The following is a 17,071-nucleotide window of genomic DNA, read 5'->3' as shown; positions in this document are numbered from 1 at the left end:
CTCAGTTATAAGAGTATTCCTTTTGGCTTCTAAAATTCTAATTCTCTCTTTATCCTCACGGGTGCGACGTTGAAAAGTCTTATTAGAAACTAATAATGGTCTATGATCGCAAATAAGGGATTCGTATTTTAGCCTCAATTCCTTCCATCTAAGATTCTCTAGACCACGCATGGGAAAATTGTCCATGGAAGTGTTAAGAAGCTCTGAAAGGGCGTCGTTATTATCAGGAAGTCTAGCCGCCTCTTTAGTTAAATTATAAAGCTCTGCAGGTTTAAATGATAGAAAAAATATGAAGACACAATATAAATTCACAAGGTATGAGGGAGCGAAAAGAAACGCACCTATTAACTGATTGTTCCTCTGACAGAGAGTATCTGCCTCTTGCGTCTTACTCAAAAGACCCCCTTTAAGCTTCGCACACTCAACCTCCAAGGAATGATTCTTCCTATGCGAGTCAGAGGAAACCGCATGAGAAGTTCGCGCCACCTGTAAGGATCAGAAGACAAAGGAATTCAGAATAATAAAGAAGAAGAATTGGCTTAAACTCATCTCAGCAAAAGGAGAAGACATACCATGGAAGCCATAGCAAATAGGAACTCTGGAGATATGGCTGAGGCAGATCCTCGCAGAGATTCATTTCTCAAAGTGGGCATATGGAAGAAATCATTTGGTAGGTGCGAACTAAGTTATCATCACCAACAATTGTGAAGGAATCTTTGAAGATGAGAGATAGTTGGGTCATGGGGGAAGCATAAATAGATTCATCAGGGAATGGTAGCTCATTTCCCTGAGAATGAGGAACTGAAGGATTAGGAGACGAGGTAGTAGAGGAAGTCTTCCTCCTCTTCTTGGGATTAGTCTTCTTGTTGACATTCTTCGCAGAGGACTAGGAAGCAACAGTTTTTCTCTTAAGCTTTGTGCGAGTAGAGGTCTCACTACACCAAATCAGGAATTTTATCACAGTGTGAGTTGTCACAGTTTCTTTTTCTGTCACAGATACACCTGTGACGGGACGTACAACAGTTATAACCGTTGGTGAATTATGTAATTGTGATAGTGACAGGAATATTATTCAGTAAAATAATATTTGTTGTTAATAAAATGTACACTAACACTTATAACTCAAATTGATATATCCACCCAATATATACTCTACCTAAGAATAAACTTTGTAACACTTTTTGTCACAATGACAGCAACAAATATACAAAACAACATTTGAGTTAGATTATAAAACTCTAAATATTTGTTTTTCATTTTATTTTGTTAATGAAAATTCATTTTTCTTCCAAAAATAAACCAAACAGCTAGATTAGACTTTTACTAAATATCAAAAGCTTGACAAAAACCCGAGACTTGGACATTTTGCAACATTTCTATCGCAAAAGAACTCAGTTTGTTTTCTTTCTCTAAGTTCTCTAAGAAGAAAGTATGCTCCGCCATTAACAACCATCTTCAGTTCTTTAACCGAGATCTCAAATTTCAACTCCAATTCCTGAAATTGAAGATGGTGATGATTTCAAGTCGATTGATATTCCCTAGGTATTCATAAACACAAAAGAAATGCTCTTCTTCTTCTTCTCCGCTATTAACACACTCTGAGAGTGTAAAAAAATCACGTCGAGGTCAGTCGTTTCACCAAAACTAAATCTGAGTTTGATTTCAGATCTAATCAATTTTAGCCAGGTTACAGATTCTGTTAATTATGTCCATCAATTTGATCTAAATCGATGAAGAAGATGGTTCAGAGTTGATGCATTTTGCCGATGATAAATTGATTTTGTTGTGGGAACGATGAAGACGAAGAAGATGGTTCATAGTTGATTCTTCTGACGAGGTATAATAGCATGTGTGTGTGAGTGAGTGTATGTGAGGTATAAGTATGGTTATGAGAATGTGTCGTGTGCACGTTTGATGTGTAAGAGTTGAATGAGTTGAGAGAGTCCGAGTATATATACTCAGGTCCATTGTAAGATCAAAATAATCTTCTTCTATTATATCAAATCATATTTGATCAAAACCGTATTGCAAAGATGTAGATTACTAATAGGGTGTTAGTCGTCAAGGGAGTTGGGGGAGTTGGGTGTAGTTGTGTTTTTTCCCGTTAGTCGTGAGGGAGTTCGAGAGAGTCTCTTAAAATCCCCGTTAGTCGTGGGAGAGTTTAGAAGAGTCTCCCCAACTCCCTAAAAAACCCCGTTAGTCGTGGGAGAGTTTGAAAGAAACTCTTAAACTCCCTGTTAGTGGTAAAAATTAGAATGATAGGGAGTTTGTTTTTTTTTGGGAGTTCTAGGGAGTTTATAGTGTATTTTTGCCTCACTCCAAATCTCTCAAAAAAGTAGAGATTTTGGGAGAGTCTCTCAAACTCCCTACACTCAACACACCAAACTCTCTCAAACTCCCAATACTCTCTTACACTCCCTCAAAATCCCCAAGATTAAAAATACATTAAACTCCCTCCAACTCACTCGTGGACTAACCCCCTGTAAATCTATCATGGTATCAGTTCTGAGAATTGAAATTCTCAGGGGTATCGATCCTTCTTCCGCTGTCTCAATCTTAAATTATTTAATTCATCTTCAAGCTTCTGTTCATCACCAAATTCTTTTGCTGCTATGCAACTCAACAATCAAATTCATTGATGTGATTCGTCCGAGTTTCCCTCTTAAAAGATGTATTGACATTGAATTAGGTTTTCGTTTCTGCATTTCAAGCAAACATAAGGTTTGATCCCTGTTGTTAATGGAGATCTGGTTTAAAGATTCATGGAGTTCATCTGAAGATTTGTCATCGGTGGTTTTTCGGTGTGGAGTTTGATTTGATCCTGGTGTTTCACTTCTACGTCTTCAAATTGAATCAAGCATACTTCTCAGATCTAGAATTTGGTTTTTCTTCTTCGTCTGGAAAACTAGGTCAAAGCTGGTAATCTCGAATTTGATCTTTTGATTACTTTAGATCTGACTTTATGTGTTCGATTTATGATTCACTACCTCAACAACGTTCAATTCCTCATCATAATTTGTTTCTTCATCATAATTAGTTGTTTCATCTAATTTTTTAATCAAGATTTACTGTTCTTGATTCCTGTTGTTATTTGAGTATGAGCACGTTAGATTCTGCCACAAATTTGATGGTTAGATGACGACTTAAAGTTGTTCCACTAAATAGATTCAGTAGAAGGTTGAGATTATTGTTGGTGAATTGTTGCTGCACAAATCTAGTGCTTAAATTTCTCTTATTCATACTCATGATTCAATCCTTGCTTCAAAACGGTCCTCACTTGCTTCGTGTTGAAAATCTTGTGTATCAATGATGGAGCTGAGAGTGAGGAGTAGATTTGGAATTGGTTTGGTACTGCATCAGAGATTGAAGTTCTCTTTGATGAGTCTACATTCAATTCAGATGTAGCCTGGTTTAGTTATCTTTTACTTTGATGTTTGTCATTGAATAAGACAAGGTTCAGCTAAGATCATGCTGCGAATAAAAGACTGAAATAAGTGGAGAAATTGAATTCTTTTAAGTTTTGACGCTTGTGGTTGGCTTTCCAAATTGAGTATTAAAGCTGATAATGGGAATTAGAGTTGGTGTTTTTCAGTGCTAGATTAGTTGGCAGGTGCTTCTATTGAGATTCTTTTGTGTGAGATTTGTCATGAGATGTGTGTGCTGCCATATACCTTTACTGCTCGTGTTCCTGGCATGTTATGGTGTTCTCTACTGCTTTCCAGTGTATTTTCTTATTCTGCAAGTATGTCTAGTGCTACATCAACAGTCTCTTCATCTATCTACACCACCTACTGCTGCACAATCAAATGGTATATCCACTGAACAATATAAAGTTGATGCATCGGGATTTTTGCGTCAACGGTGACTATGTCGCCTTCTCATGCTTTGTGTCCTAGTGGAGCTATTGTTCATGAGCCTGCCATATATGGACTTGTTGTGACTCTTCACTTACTATTGTTATTTCAAAGCTGCCCTCACCTATTATTAATGTCCTGCTACAACACTCTGTATTATCTTGCTTATTTTTGATGTTTCATTTGTTCAACCTCTGCAAAACGCTGCTGCTACTTACTCTTTTTGCACTGTCACTCCTACTTCTCTGGCAACTTTTCAGGTTCTGGTATTGCTGCTTTCTACTACTGTTGCTGCTGTTGTCTTATCTCATAGTATGTGTATGTGACCGAATGTATGTGCAATCTCAATTGTTCTTTTTCAATCCCCCTTGAGCTTGAAGGGGGGTAATAGCATGTGTGTGTGACTGAGTGTATGTGAGGTATAAGTCTGGTTATGAGAGTGTGTCGTGTGCACGTTTGCTGTGTAAGAGTTGAATGAGTTGAGATCCGAGTATATATACTCAGGTCCATTGTAAGATCAAAATAATCTTCTTCTATTATATCAAATCATATTTGATCAAAACCGTATTTAAGAGATGTAGATTACTAAATCTATCAGGTAAGTGATTGATTTCTCTATTTCTTCATAATAAATTGATAATTTGTTTATTTATATGAAATTGGGTGAAAGATTAGGGTGAAATTATAGGGTATTTTTAAAATTTAGATTGATCACAGAACTGATTTTTTGATGTGGGTTCAATTAGTTTAGATTGCTATTAGTATTAGATGCAGAAATAGATAAGTTGGTGTTGCAGTTGAAGTTTGCTATAATATGTTCTTTATCAATTGCATGTTTAGTAGGGCTAAGATGATGTCCATATAGATTTACTGTGTTGACAGTTATTCGTCTGAAAGTTATTTGTCCAAGAAGTTCATAGAGTTGTCTAGCAAAATAAAAAGTTGTGCCTTAACCCAAAACTTTATGGATGTCAACAAGTAGATCTTTACTTTGTAGTTGAGTAATTTTAACTAGTATGGTTTGTTTTTTGTTTTTTGTTTTTTTTTGAAGCATGAATTCTTTTGTTTTGGCTTGAAGTTTGTTGTTGGAAATCATCAGAAGAGTTTCGATTTGCTCTTAGAACCAACTGATGTATTAAAGTTGTCGAATTTATATGTAAGCTAAAAGATTATTTGAGTTCTCTTTCATATAATGTTGTATCGTGCACTGTACAAAGTCAGAAGATTGGGAAATTATAAAAATGTTACTTGTTAATTTGATTATATTCTATACGCTTTTTTCAACTCTGAGATGTCTAAATGCTGTAACTGGAATTATGATGTTCAACATTGCAGGTGAATTCAACAAAGTTAGTGCAGCTACAAAAGATAATCAAGCAATATGCAGGCAGGTGCTCGTTGGCTTGCTTACTGCAGTACAATGGACTCAAGATCTCTGGGTGCTAGGAGGGTACAACTGCAAGAGATTTGTGGGAGAATCAGTAAGCCAGTATTGCATTTTTGAGTTTCACCAAATGGTTGTTTGTTTTTCTGAATTACGAGCTTTATAAAATGATTCTATAGATACTGATTCATGCACTTTTCTTATGATTTTTTCTTACATTGACCTGAAATCATGGAATGCAAGGGATGAATTGAATGAGCTTGGCTTGCATTGTGGACAGTGGACTACCAGTAAACCTGGGAGTACAGTTGCTTCTAAATTAATGTTTGTCTTAAGCAAAGATGAGAAAGATCATTTTCCAAGATTCTTAAAGACCTCAAATTCCCTTATGGTTTTGCGTCGAACCTGAGCAACAATGTAAGTTTCAGCAAGTCTTCAGCATGTCTTTTCAAAGCATCCACAGTTGTATCCTGCACTTCACCATATCAGTCTTTATTCAGATTACTTTACTCCAAAGTCCTAAGCAAAAGTGGACTGCAGGAGGCTAAATTCATGGTTTCCGAGGCAATGTGTGTGTTGGAAAAGTATTTTCCAGCTTCATTTTTTGATACAAGTGTTCATCTCACGGTTCAGTTAGCTGATGATGCATTGCCATTTGGACCCGTCAGGTATCGGTGGAAGAATGAGACAGGTCAGGGGGTAAATATTAACCTGAAAAAATGTTTTGGTATATATCTTAACTTAAAAAGGTCCAATATAGGGGTTGAGGAGGGTTTTTGCTTGTCTAGTCTATATATACTGAATAATGCCTTCTTTGTTTTCATTCATACCATCTCTATCAAGTCCTTTTTACATTAGAGACAACAGAGAGGTTAAAAGAGAAAAACTTCTTTGGTTGTTCTAATTCTATCAATTTGTCCATTCCCATTCAGAGAAAGAAATGGAGGTTGTAGTTGCAGGAAATCCTATAACACACCCCTTATATTATCATGACTATGATTTCTAGATCTAGACTTATTTGATATGAAAATAAAGATAAAGATAATGAAAATAGAAAACAAAACACAAGATTTACGTGGTTCGATCAATTTGATCTACATCCACGGGGTTAGGTTTTACTATGATTATTTGTAATTACATCTTGATTACATGGAGACTCCATTAATGAGTATTTGAAGCTCTAGGTTCTTGAAGGAGGAAGAAGAATGAGATAATAATAATACAACCAATTCTACTTTCTCTCTCTACAGAATGTATTCTCTCCTAAAGTGTGTCTCTCTTTCTGATTATCTATCCCCTTTCTCTTTATATAGGTGTTTACATAGTGGATGACAACTAATGTACAACTAACATTTCCCCTAATTTAAGATCTGGCTTGTGGTATTTTCGCAATATTACAAATGTAACATTCGCAACATTCCTAATTTTTGCAAGATCATCACACTTTTCTCATGTTTAAGTTGATGTCATTTGTTATGTCGTTTCTGAAATCATCCTGCGATGTCTTCGCGATGTGTTGTTAATAATTTCGCAAGCATATTCTTCTGTGCGAGATTCTGATCCTACATCTTGCCACTTTTTCTTTGAATATTGCTTGAAGAGCGATCTTCAGGAAAAAAATCCATTGTTGTAGTTGTTGGAGTAGTCTTTGATCTTTGTTGATGAAGGAACGAGCGAAAGAATACTGGATTTGAAAAGTACGTACTTGCCTCTATTCTTTTGTGAAGTTCTGGAATGTCGCGAAGTAAATAAGAAGTATCATCTTTTGAAGTATGCGAACTATGAAGTATCCTTGAAGAAGTATAAGAAGTACTCAATCCTCGAAATATATAAGAAGTATGAAGTATAAAGTATCCTTTGAGAAGTATAAGAAGTATTCAATTCTCGAAATATAAGAAGTGTCTGTCCTTGAATGAGAATAATAAGTATTGCCTCTATTCATGCGAAATTATTACTCCATTTTTGGTGATTCTTGCCGAGAAGATAAATAACATAAAATGTTTTCTTGGTAATCCATAGTTGCCTCTGTTCTTTATCTATGAGGGTAGAATCTTTGAGAAAATGTTGAATGTGCGAATTGTTTCTTCATTCTCATCTTTCCTCTGTCTCATGTTTTGTGCTCATGCGATAGTATAATCTCTTCAAGTTGTTATAATTGTGCGAAATAATTGAGCGGAATGATCATATCGTTCGGAATAATCACATTCTGCGAAATTCTGACACATTCTGAATAATCCTACGAAACTCTGAATAATCCTACGAAATTCTGACACATTCTGCGAAATTCTGAATAATCCTGCGAAATTCTGAATAATTCTGCGAAATTCTGAATAATTCTGCGAAATTCTGCGATATTATTGCGAAGTTCTGCAATATTATTCCGTACAGTTTTGTAAAGTACTTGTGCGAATATAATGCTTATGTGATGATTATTTTATGAAATGTGTATGCGATGTTTATGCTATGAAATGCTTATGCAATGCTTTTATGATGCGAGTATGATGTTTGTATGATGAGAATGCTTATCTATTGCAATGCATAGCTAATGTTTGCGTTACTTAGCTCATTTTGCACGCTAAAATTGATGTAGCTTTAAATTGCCTCCATTCTCCATTTCTCTGGCTTTTTCTTTAGTGTATGCATTCCTCTTCGTGTAGTTATTGTTCGTCACAAGTTCTTACTTGTGTTTCATCTTTCCTTTTTCCTGCACTATTAGTATCTCATAACAGTATGATCATAATATCAAGTCTGCGGCATTTTCACTGCCTCAGTTTCATTTCCGTGTACATATTTGCAAGCTTGTTTGCTTACATATAATCATTCTCGCAAGCTTACTTGCTAACTCATTTTCTTATGTGGTCTTATTTTTCCTTCCTAGTTAAAGGTCTTATTTTGCCACCTCTTGTCATTGCGACAAAATCGCAGGACGTCTTTGCACTTTCATGCAAAAACCCATTGATCTTGCCTTAACTTTTTCTTTTGTATTATTGCCTCTTCAGGATTGTTGCGACAATATGACAGGCCTAAATATTCTTCCGAAAATAAAGCCCCATGACATTGCCATCTTGCGACGAAATCGCAGGACGTCTCCACACTTTCATGTAATGACCCATTGATCTCGTCTTATCTTTTTCTCTAGTATTATTTCCTCTTCAGGATTGTTGCACAAATATGACAAGCCTTAATACCCTTGCGAGTAAAAAGATTCATGACATTTGCGTCTTAAGACACTTGTCAGCTCCCTAATGGAGGGTACCTCCCTTATCTCCCCCTGGTTGCCCCTTCAAGGAGGCGTACTTCTACCATACAAGGTTAGCTCCTCCCATCCGGTCCTAACAACAACCAGTTGTTTTCGCAGCCTTTATCCCTTTTACCTATAGGGCTTATGGTTACGAGACTGCACCCTAAGTGGGGTTTTCTTCGGGCCGAGTACAGTATAAGCCAAGACTTGTCAAGAATGGCAAGGACGCTTCAAACGCCCTTGGCACTCTTGACTCAACCGTGTACCTCGGCGCCTTGATCAGATTCTGCACTCCTTGGGAGAGTCCTTATTACCTTAGTCTCCCAACCTAAGTCATACGTTTAGGCTGAGAATCCAAGGTGCCTCTCCCGGATGGGCTTTATTGACCCCAAATCTCCATGACTCAGGTTCCAGGGGCGGTGTAACCTTTTCCCTGAGTCATGCTACAGGTACCCCCTTCTATGACGTACTTTAGGTCTTACATTTTCCTCTCGCGAAATTTTATTCGCGAACTAGGGTGTACGCCATAAAGGTTCGCCCCATTCTAATCTTATATTTTATGGATCTTAGATTGTCTCATGCGAAATTTTCGCGTTTCTTTGTTCTTTCATTCTTTCATTCATTCTTTCATTCTCATAATATCATATCATTTGAAGCAAAGTAAATATTCAAGAGAAGTTCTAATACATTATAATTCTGAAATCTTTGTAATTGAGAAATCTTTGGAATTTTCGATTGTTTCGCATTTTGTAAATCAAATCAAAAATCTTTTTATTCTCTGTAAAAGAAATATTCTAGAGAAACATATAAATTAAATTTTCTCAGTTTTCTGTAATTTTGAAATCTCGCAATCTTTGTAATTTTGAAGTCTTTGTAATCTTGAAATCTTAGTAATCTTTATAATCTTTGAAATCTTGAAATCTTTGTAATTGTGCGATTGAATCGCTTTTTTGTAAATCAAATCAAAATTTTTTTTATTCGTTCTTAGTATAAAGTAAAATGTTCAAGGAAGTGGTACTTATCTTTCATGTGAGTCGCTGTTGTTGTCAAAGAAGTGAATAAATGACTTGAAATGTATGAATTTCGCGCAGCAAAAAGAAGTGTGAGAAGTGAGACTTGAACCCTTGATCTAGCACCATACCAACTGTGCTAAGTCTCTTTTGCGAAATAATTAAAGTTCTTCCGAAGTAATCAAATTCCAACTGTGTAAGAGGCAATTATGTATAAATTTCGCATAATAAAAATAAACATGCGAGAATCAAGAATTGATCCCGCGACCTGCTGCTTGCATTCATGCCTCCTGAACAACTGTGCTAACCCTCTCTTGCGAAATAATCAAAGGCTGTGTGAAGTAATCAAATATCAACTCTGCGAAATGAATATTTGCGAAGCAAAAATTATTTGGTCGTAGGGAGAATTGAACCCATGTCCTCTAGTTTTCATACTCCTTCTCTGACTATCTGCGCTACTTGTTTCTTGCGAAAGAAACATACAATGATATACTTTATTCCATTTCTTCGCCTTTAGGATTTCAAAAATGTGCGAAAAATTAATCTTGATGAGGGATTCGAACTCGAGTCTTACAACTCACTCTAGCGAAGCTTGACCAACTGTGCTACCTCTTGTTTGTGAACTAATGAAACAAGATTACGAAATTATTCATTTTTTCGCTATCTGTAAAAAGAAGAAAACTACGCTCGCAGGGAAGTTCGAACTTGCGACCATGAACGTACATATTGTTCTCTTGACCAACTGTTCAAGAATCTCTTTGCAAAATAAACGCACAATGTTTTTCTCTTATTCTTTTATTCTCCCACGCAAATGAGAAGAAAATGAAAAATATGTATCTCTGCGAAATTCGAACCCGTGACCTATCGCTTAATCGCTCCATCTCAAACCATCTGTGCGAATTTCTGTTTGTGATAGAAATTGCAGCATCTGCCTCTTATCTTTTCTTCGTCCTTCCTTAACTTCTTTCACATTTGCCTTCTTCTCCTGAACATGAAAATCTTCCACTGAAACTTCCATTTTCTCCTTAAATTTCACCACAACAACTAATTTTTTCTCTCACTCTTTCATGTCTTTGAATTGTTGATGATGTTTACTCCCTGAAAGTGTGATTTCTTCCATAAAATTTCCATTTTTGAACCTAAATTTTGTAGCTAGAAAAATATGAACAGTAGCTAATCTTCATGAAAATTTCTTGAATCAACAAGTTACAGGAAGGATAAATCCTTTACTCGTCCCTGTTTCTAGCGCCATTATGTAGTTGCAGGAAATCCTACAACACACCCCTTATATTATCATGACTATGATTTCTAGATCTAGACTTATTTGATATGAAAATAAAGATAAAGATAATGAAAATAGAAAATAAAACACAAGATTTACGTGGTTCGATCAATTTGATCTACATCCACGAGGTTAGGTTTTACTATGATTATTTGTAATTACATCTTGATTAAATGGAGACTCCATTAATGAGTATTTGGAGCTCTAGGTTCTTGAAGGAGGAAGAAGAAGGAGATAATAATAATACAACAAATTCTACTTTCTCTCTCTACAGAATGTATCCTCTCCTAAAGTGTGTCTCTCTTTCTGATTATCTATCCCCTTTCTCTCTCTTGCCTTTCTCTTTATATAGGTGTTTACATAGTGGATGACAACTAATGTACAACTAACATTTCCCCTAATTTCGGATCTGGCTTGCGGTATTTTCACAAGCTTACAAATGTAACATTCGCAACATTCCTAATTTTCGCAAGATCATCACACTTTTGTCATGTTTAAGTTGATGTCATCTGTTATGTCGTTTCTGAAATCATCCTGCGATGTCTTCGTGATGTGTTGTTAATAATTTCGCAAGCATATTCTTCTGTGCGAGATTCTGATCCTACAGAGGTTACAAACAGCGCTAGGTTTAAGAGGGTTTGTGTTTTCTGTGGTAGTAGTTCAGGAAACAAACCTACTTATCAAGAAGCTGCTATTCAGTTGGGAAAGGAATTGATAATTTACATTTTTCTTTGTCTCCTTCCCTTGTTATAGTGTATTAACCATTTTCTTCATTTATGTAGAAAAAACAGTGGGAATTTCATGGGTTTTGGGTTTTTGTGATCTTTTGATACTCTTTCTACATTTAATCACAATCTCATGGTTTTGGTTGATCTTCATTTCTTTCTCATAATTGTTTGGTTTTATTATCTTCGCAGGTAGTTGCAATTAGACAAGTTAACGACGCAAGGATGATTAAAATCTACTTCTACCGTGACCAGTCAATGATTTCCACAGTTCATATGCGTAGCCTCTTACACCATCCTAACATAGTCGATATGATGTGCTACAGGGCCCTTGGTGAGTATCATAACTCCTCGCACTAATGCAAACAGGAGATTGGTCATCATGAGTCCAAAAGGTACATTTCTTTCTACTGCGTCTGACATTTTTGCTTTGGTACCTCCTGTAGGGTCGGCTTAGGGTTTGCTTAACTAGTATATTATATCCCATAATCAAACCTTTATGAATCTGGAGTCTTAGATTTTTTTTGATATTTTGGTACCAACCAGATGATCTTAGTGTTTGATTGTTGTTATTGTGTTGTCTCACAAACAAAACTGAATTGTTAATGGTTGTTGTTAATGGAATTGGAGATACAAATGGGCGTGTGGCTGTTGCAGGTGTTTTGTTTGAACTGTAATTATCTGTTGGAATGGAGAAGATGGGTCTGTTGTGGTTGGTGTTGGCCTGAGTTTTATAGATGAATGTTAGGATTCAGGTACAAATTGCAGCAGGTGACAGAGAAGTGGTTTGATGGGTTTGAAGGTGCTGTTGGATAGACACTTTGAAGCCATCATTTGTAGAGAAACTGAGTAGCAGTTGAATAGGAACTAATGTGCAGGGAAGCAGTAAAGCGCCAACATGGCGCAACATTTGGCTATCGCCTGTGCAAATGGCCTAGGCCAAGGCCAAGCATGTTTGCATTATTGTTTCTTATTACATTGTCCAAGAAGTTGTGATATGAGAAAGTTAAGACAATTTATTAACAATAAAATTATTGTCGTTCTAATCGTGAGTTACTTGTTGAAAGTTGTGTACATTTTCTTTAAATTTTGTTCATTTTGCGTGAATTCCCTCTAATTATCATCCATTTTGTCAACATTTTGTGTAACATCCATTTAGTGTAAATTTTGTCAATTTTATTAGAGTTTTGGACAACGGTCTTTTAAATTTCGTGTAAATATTATATATTTTTTCAATGTATTCTCATTGTTTACTAGTCGGAGTTCGAGATCATTTTAGAAAACAATCATCTTGGGTAGAATTTCTACCCAGGGGAAAAATGTTCATTTTATAAAATTATCAAATAGTGGTAAAATGGGCATTTCACTAAGTTTCGGGCAAGGGGTAAAATAGTCATTTTGACAATCTCTGAAATATTTACTGCACTTATTCCGGTAAGGGTAATCAGTCATTTTCACAGTCTCCGGAATTTGTTGTACATGTTTCTGGTAAAAGTAGACTAGTCATTTTCATAGTTTCCAGAATGTTTGGTACGCTTATTCCAATAAGGGTAGTTTGGTCATTTTCTCAATCTCTTGAACTTGCTGCACTTATTTCGGTAAGGGTAGTATGGTCATTTTCAAATTTTTTGATATATTTATGGCACATATTTCTGGTAACGGTAATATATCATTTTCACAGATGCTTACGTGTTCGAATCACGCCTAGTTCACTCTATCCAGGGGAAAAATGGTCAATTTAAAAAGTTAAATCAGTGGCAAAATTGTCATTTCACTAACTTTCGAGCAAGGGAAAATAGTCATTTTACAGACTTTGAAATATTTACTGCAGTTATTTCCGATAAGGGTATCCTAGTCATTTTCACTATCTTCGGGACATTTGATACACTTATTCCTATAAGGGTAACCTTGTCATTTTCACGGCCTCTGGAATTTATTGCACTTATCCAGGTAAGCGTACCCTGGTCATTTTAATAGTCTCTGAAATATTTGCTACATTTATTCCGGTAAGGGTAATCTTGTCATTTTCACAGTTTCAGAAATATTTGCAGCATTTTTTCCAATAAGGGTAATTTGGTTATTTTATAGTCTCCAGAATATTTAATACATTTATTTTGGTAAGGGTATTCTGGTCATTTTCAAAGTCTCGGAAAATATTGCTCCATCTTTTCTCACAAGGGTAATCTGGTCATTTATACAGTCTCCGGAATATTTGATCCCGTAAGGGTAGTCTGGTCATTTTCATAGTCTCCAGAATATTTGCTGCACTTAACACTTAACCTGAGATGTTAAGTTATGATATAATTCATCTTCAGTTCATCCGAATGAGAAACTCAGGTCTAACTATAGTAATCTTTGAACCTGGGATGTTCGAGTCTGATATATTTCTTCTCCAGTTCTTCTGAATGAGAAACTCAGGTCTGACTCTTGTAATCTTTGAACCTGGGATGTTCGAATATGATATATTTCTTCTCCAGTTCATTCGAACGAGAACCTCAAGTCTAACTCTAGTAATCTTTGAACCTGGGATGTTCGAGTCTAATATATTTCTTCTCCAGTTTTTCTGAATGAGAAACTCAGGTCTAACTCTGGTAATCTTCGAACCTGGGATGTTCAATTCTGATATATTTCATCTTCAGTTCATCCGAACGAGAAACTCGGGTCTAACTCTAGTAATCTTCGAACCTGGGATGTTCAATAATGATATATTTCTTATTCAGTTCATCCGAACGAGAAACTCAGGTCTAACTCTAGTCATCTTTGAACCCATGATGTTCTATTCTGATATATTTCTTCTCCAGTTCATTCGAACGAGAACCTCAAGTCTAACTCTAGTAATCTTTGAACCTGGGTTGTTCAATTCTGATATATTTCCTCTTCAGTTCATCTGAATCAGAAACTCAGGTCTAACTCTAGTAATCTTCGAACCTGGGATGTTCAATTCTGATATATTTCCTCTTCAGTTCATCCGAATCAGAAACTCAGGTCTAACTATAGTAATCTTTGAACCCGAGATGTTCAAATCTGATATATTTCGTCTTCAGTTCATCCGAATCAGAAACTCAGGTCTAACTCTGGTAATCTTTGAACTCGGGATGTTCAATTCTGATATATTTCCTCTTCATTTTATCCGAATCAGAAACTCAGGTCTAACTCTAGTAATCTTCGAACCTGGGATGTTCAAATCTGATATATTTCATCTTCAATTCATCTGAATCAGAAACTCAGGTCTAACTCTGGTAATCTTTGAACTCGAGATGTTCAATTCTGATATACTCGTCTTCAGTTCATCTGAATCAGAAACTCACGTCTAACTCTGCTAATCTTTGAACTCGTGATGTTCAATTCTGATATATTTCTTCTTCAGTTCATCCGAATCAGAAACTCAGGTGTAACTCTAGTAATCTTCGAACCGGGGATGTTTAAATCTGATATATTTCATCTTCAGTTCATCGGAATCAGACACTCAGGTCTAACTATGGTAATCTTTGAACTCAGGATGTTTAATTTTGATATATTTCGTCTTCAGTTCATCCGAATCAGAAATTCAGGTCTAACTCTAGTAATCTTTGAAATCGGGATGTTTAATTATGATATATTTCCTCTTCAGTTCACCCGAATCAGAAACTCAGGTCTAACTCTAGTAATCTTTGAACCGAGGATGTTCAAATATGATATATTTCATCTTCTGTTAGCTTGAACTACAAATTTTAGCAAAACTCTAGCAATTTTTAGCTTGTACTACAAATTTTTAGCTTGAATAAATATCTTTTAATGAGAGAAAAAAAATCATATGAGCCGTCTTCCTTCTAAAGAGTGGGGGAACATCGATCGAATGCACTTTCTTTGCAAAACTAACAACAACCAAGGATCAAACAGAAACATTTGTAAGACCTGCAAAACAAAAAAAAGTTACGATCAAACCGGTTGATATTTTATTATCACATAATAAAACCCTAAGAGCTTTTCCCATGAATATAAAATTATAAATGATATAAAAGATTACCTCGTTGTTCTTGAATCAGAGAAGGAGAGTTGGTTTCGTACACTTCTTGGATGATCTTAAAAAAAAAAAACATTTACGGATCAAACAAAAAAAATTATGCAAGCACGCAGTAATGCGGACCAAAAAAAAAGAGGCCGGAAGAGAGCAGCGGCGCCGAATGGGTTTTAGGTTTCGATATCACTTTTTATAGACCGCTGTCCAAGGAAAAATATTTTTAAAATAGAAAATAAGGAATTATTCCGAATCATTTGGAAGTAATGTTGTATGTACCAAAATAAGCGAATTAGCATCTATGGGAAAAATATTTTGAAATAATGCTTGTTTTAATATTAGCTAGAAATATTGCTTTTAGGAAAAAACACCCTAAAAGTCAGGAACTTTTGTAATTTGGGATACATGCATCATTCTCATATCCCCGTAATTAATGGTCGCGAATATTTTTACATACAAATCAAGACATAACAAAAATAAAAGTCTACCAATTTAATTTATTTTTCAATTTTCTTATAAGTTCAATATAATTTCTGATTACACATTATCAAAATTGAACAAACTTATTTTATTTTTTACTATGGTATGAAAAAATTAGAAAAACTAATATGAACATGAGGTTTATTATTTTGTTATTGTCGATATCTCGAAAAATAGAAATTTATCTTAAGTAAATAATATCGTATACTTATATTTTGATATCCACATTTATTTCGATATCATATTCGATATTTTATTTTTTTTGTCGCTGCTAACGATCCATTTTTTATTTTTCTGAATATCATATTTTTTTGGTGATTTATGATTAATTAATGATTAATGATTGTGTATTCCACTGTCCTAACACTTTTTTTTCTTTCTTTTGTACGCGTCAAAATATATGTAAACTACTAAATATTTCTTCCCAAAGTTATGAACTCCTACGTTATGATGTCACATGGTTTAGTATGTGATAAAATGCACCATTTAATTTAAAACAAGGAAAGACGTCCAATGATTTTTTTTGTGACGCGTGGTAAGAAGTTAACCATTTGATTTTCTGAAACCAATCAGATATGTGTCGGAGTCACAAGTCGTCTAGCTCTACTGCATAATAACAAGGGTTTTCTACATATAGTTAGAAGAGAGAGAAAAAAAAACAAACTAAATCTCCATTTCCTTTTCCGGCTCCCTCACCCTAACTTCTTCTCCTTCGGCTGAAACCCTAACACACTCACCCCATTTCTTCTATTTCGACTGAAACCCTATCAAACTAAATTTCATCACTTTCTTCTTGTGCTCTTCTCGGTCTCCATCTCTAACCTAAATTAAGAAAGATGAGGCAATAACCCCATATGCTTCACCTTACCAGAACGCTGCTCTCTTCTCCATCTTCTTCATCTCCCTCCTCCTAATCAGAGAAACGAAACCATAATCCATATACCCATAAATCAATACTCTAATTTCATTGGAAATAGATACCGAACCAAGTAGATATGATGTTCTCTTAAGATTTGGATTGAAATTAGAGTTTTGATTTGGGGATTTTGTTAGGGTTTCTTTTAATTTCATAGAAAATGCTTTACGTTTGGTTTGATT

The 17,071-nt window shown here is 35.4% G+C and overlaps 1 long non-coding RNA gene across 1 annotated transcript; it reads left to right on the top strand.

Moving 5' to 3' along the window:
* The first annotated feature begins 2,512 nt into the window (after positions 1-2,512).
* On the top strand, positions 2,513-6,145 carry LOC113323740. Its single transcript, XR_003347798.1, has 2 exons — positions 2,513-2,919; positions 5,190-6,145. It is a non-coding gene; the product is annotated as an uncharacterized LOC113323740 (long non-coding RNA).
* Positions 6,146-17,071: the final 10,926 nt, after the last annotated feature.

Source organism: Papaver somniferum, chromosome 11, assembly GCF_003573695.1.
Source record: "Papaver somniferum cultivar HN1 chromosome 11, ASM357369v1, whole genome shotgun sequence".
In the NCBI taxonomy this organism is placed as follows: domain Eukaryota; kingdom Viridiplantae; phylum Streptophyta; class Magnoliopsida; order Ranunculales; family Papaveraceae; genus Papaver; species Papaver somniferum.
This window is presented reverse-complemented; position numbering and strand designations above follow the sequence as displayed.